Source organism: Ranitomeya imitator, chromosome 7 (assembly GCF_032444005.1).
Source record: "Ranitomeya imitator isolate aRanImi1 chromosome 7, aRanImi1.pri, whole genome shotgun sequence".
Taxonomy (NCBI): domain Eukaryota; kingdom Metazoa; phylum Chordata; class Amphibia; order Anura; family Dendrobatidae; genus Ranitomeya; species Ranitomeya imitator.
In genome coordinates this window covers 212,059,658-212,063,716 of record NC_091288.1, presented here as the reverse complement: position 1 = coordinate 212,063,716, position 4,059 = coordinate 212,059,658, and positions in this window count along the sequence as shown.

The following is a 4,059-nucleotide window of genomic DNA, read 5'->3' as shown; positions in this document are numbered from 1 at the left end:
TCCTCTACAATGACTGATAACACCTCTATATACAGTAGATAGCACAGGATCCACCATTCACAATAGATGATGTCACAGCTCACTTCCTCCTCCTCTACAATGACTGATAACACCTCTATATACAGTAGATAACACAGGATCCACCATTCACAATAGATGATGTCACAGCTCACTTCCTCCTCCTGTACAATGACTGATAACACCTCTATTTACAGTAGATAACACAGGATCCACCATTCACAATAGGTGATGTCACAGCTCACCTCCTCCTCCTGTACAATGACTGATAACACCTCTATATACAGTAGATAGCACAGGATCCACCATTCACAATAGCTGATGTCACAGCTCACCTCCTCCTCCTGTACAATGACTGATAACATCTCTATATACAGTAGATAGCTGTTGTGAATTCTGTGGCTGAGTTCACTTCTGTGGTCACAAGTGGTATTGCAGTCTCTGGGCTTCCTCCCTCAGGTGTTTTGGTGAGCTCGTTGGCTGCCTTGCTATTTAGCTCCACCTGAGTCTGTCTTCCTTGCTCCTTGTCAATGTTCCAGTGTTGGATCTGAGCTACTGCATCTTTCCTTGGGCCTGCTGCTCTGCTAGATAAGTGCTTCTAGTTTGTTTTCTGTTTTTTTCTGTCCAGCTTGCTATTAACTTTTGCTGGAAGCTCTGAGAAGCAAAGGGGTGCACCGCCGTGCTGTTAGTTCGGCACGGTGGGTCTTTTTGCCCCTTTGCGTGGTTTTCGTTTTAGGGTTTTTTGTAGACTGCATAGTTCTCTTTGCTATCCTCGCTCTGTCTAGAATATCGGGCCTCACTTTTCTGAATCTATTTCATTCCTACGTTTGTCTTTTCATCCTGCTAACAGTCATTATATGTGGGGGGCTGCCTATTCCTTTGGGGTATTTCTCTGAGGTAAGTCAGGCTTGTATTTCTATCTTCAGGCTAGTCAGCTCCTCAGGCAGTGCCGAGTTGCATAGGTAGTGATAGGCGCAATCCACTGCTGCTTCCAGTTGTGTGAGGATAGATCAGGTACTGCAGTCTACAGAGATTCCACGTCTCAGAGCTCGTCCTATTGTTTTTGGTAATTGCCAGATCTCTGTATGTGCGCTGATTACTGCACGCTGTGTTGCCTGATTGCCAGCCATAACAGTACAAGGAGCCACACCAATGATTCCCAATAGAGGGAAAAAAGAAATCCTGACATCATTTTTTTTTCTTAGCTCTGTCTTCAGTCTTTTTTTTCCCCTAGACATTAGAGTGCTTCAGGACACAGCTGTGGACATGGATATTCAGGCTCTGTGCTCCTCAATGGATAATCTCGTTGTAAATGTACAAAAGATTCAAGATACTATTGATCAGAAATCGATGCTAGAACCAAGAATTCCGATTCCTGATTTGTTTTTTGGTGACAGAACTAAGTTCCTGAGCTTCAGAAATAATTGTAAGCTATTTTTGGCCTTGAAACCTCATTCTTCTGGTAATCCTATTCAACAGGTTTTGATTATTATTTCTTTTTTGCGCGGCAACCCACAGGACTGGGCGTTTTCTCTTGCACCAGGAGATTCTGCATTGAGTAATGTTGATGCATTTTTCCAGGCGCTGGGATTGCTTTACGATGAGCCTAATTCAGTGGATCAGGCTGAGAAAAATCTGCTGGCTTTATGCCAGGGTCAGGATGATGTAGAAGTATATTGTCAGAAATTTAGGAAGTGGTCAGTACTCACTCTGTGGAATGAATCTGCACTAGCGGCTTTGTTCAGAAAGGGTCTCTCTGAAGCTCTTAAGGATGTAATGGTGGGATTTCCTATGCCTGCTGGTTTGAATGAGTCTATGTCCTTGGCCATTCAGATCGGTCGTCGCTTGCGCGAGCGTAAATCTGTGCACCATCTGGCGGTATTGTCTGAGAGTAAACCTGAGCCTATGCAGTGCGACAGGACTATGACTAAAGTAGAACGGCAAGAACACAGACGTCTGAACAGACTGTGTTTCTATTGTGGTGATTCTACTCATGCTATTTCTAATTGTCCTAAACGCACTAGGCGGTTCGATAGCTCTGCCGTTATTGGTACTGTACAGTCCAAATTCCTTTTGTCCATTACCTTAATGTGCTCTTTGTCATCGTATTCTGTCATGGCGTTTGTGGATTCAGGCGCTGCCCTGAATCTGATGGATTTGGATTATGCTAAACGTTGTGGATTTTTCTTGGAGCCTTTGCGGTGTCCTATTCCGTTGAGAGGAATTGATGCTACACCTTTGGCCAAGAATAAGCCTCAGTACTGGGCCCAGCTGACCATGTGCATGGCTCCTGCACATCAGGAAGTTATTCGCTTTCTGGTACTGCATAATTTGCATGATGTGGTCGTGTTGGGGTTGCCATGGCTACAAACCCATAATCCAGTATTGGATTGGAACTCTATGTCGGTAACCAGCTGGGGTTGTCAGGGAGTACATGGTGATGTTCCATTTTTGTCTATTTCGTCATCCACTCCTTCTGAGGTCCCAGAGTTCTTGTCTGACTTTCAGGATGTATTTGAAGAGTCCAAGTCTGATGCCCTACCTCCGCATAGGAATTGTGATTGTGCTATCGATTTGATTCCTGGTAGTAAATTCCCTAAGGGTCGTTTATTTAATTTGTCCGTACCTGAACACACCGCTATGCGCAGTTATGTGAAGGAGTCCCTGGAGAAGGGACATATTCGCCCATCGTCGTCACCATTGGGAGCAGGGTTCTTTTTTGTAGCCAAGAAGGATGGTTCACTGAGACCGTGTATTGATTACCGCCTTCTTAATAAAATCACTGTTAAGTTTCAGTATCCCTTGCCATTGATTTCTGACTTGTTTGCTCGGATTAAGGGGGCTAGTTGGTTTACTAAGATTGATCTTCGTGGTGCGTATAATCTGGTGAGAATCAGGCAGGGAGATGAATGGAAAACGGCATTTAATACGCCCGAGGGTCATTTTGAGTATCTGGTGATGCCGTTCGGACTTGCCAATGCTCCATCTGTTTTTCAGTCTTTAATGCATGACATTTTCCGTGAGTATCTGGATAAATTCTTGATTGTTTACTTGGATGACATTTTGATCTTCTCAGATGATTGGGAGTCTCATGTGAAGCAAGTCAGAATGGTTTTCCAGGTACTGCGTGCTAATTCCTTGTTCGTGAAGGGATCAAAGTGTCTCTTCGGTGTGCAGAAAGTTTCATTTTTGGGGTTCATCTTTTCCCCTTCTACTATCGAGATGGATCCGGTTAAGGTTCAGGCCATCCAGGATTGGACTCAGCCGACATCTCTAAAAAGTCTGCAGAAATTCCTGGGCTTTGCTAATTTTTATCGTCGCTTCATCTGTAATTTTTCTAGCATTGCCAGACCATTGACCGATTTGACCAAGAAGGGTGCTGATTTGGTTAATTGGTCCTCTGCTGCCGTGGAAGCTTTTCAGGAGTTGAAGCGTCGTTTTTGCTGTGCCCCTGTGTTGTGTCAACCTGATGTTTCTCTTCCGTTCCAGGTCGAGGTTGATGCTTCTGAGATTGGTGCAGGGGCGGTTTTGTCACAGAGAGGTTCTGGTTGCTCAGTGTTCAAACCATGTGCTTTCTTTTCCAGGAAATTTTCTGCTGCTGAGCGTAATTATGATGTGGGCAACCGAGAGTTGCTGGCCATGAAGTGGGCATTCGAGGAGTGGCGTCATTGGCTTGAGGGTGCTAAGCATCGCGTGGTGGTTTTGACTGATCATAAGAACCTTACTTATCTTGAGTCTGCCAAGCGCTTGAATCCTAGACAGGCCCGTTGGTCGTTATTTTTTGCTCGTTTTGATTTTGTGATTTCATACCTTCCGGGCTCTAAAAATGTGAAGGCGGATGCTCTGTCTAGGAGTTTTGTGCCCGACTCTCCGGGGTTATCTGAGCCGGCGAGTATCCTCAAGGAAGGAGTCATTGTGTCTGCCATCTCCCCTGATTTGCGGAGAGTGTTGCAGAAATTTCAGGCTAATAAACCTGATCGTTGTCCGGCCGAGAAACTGTTCGTCCCTGATAGGTGGACTAGTAAAGTTATCTCTGAACTT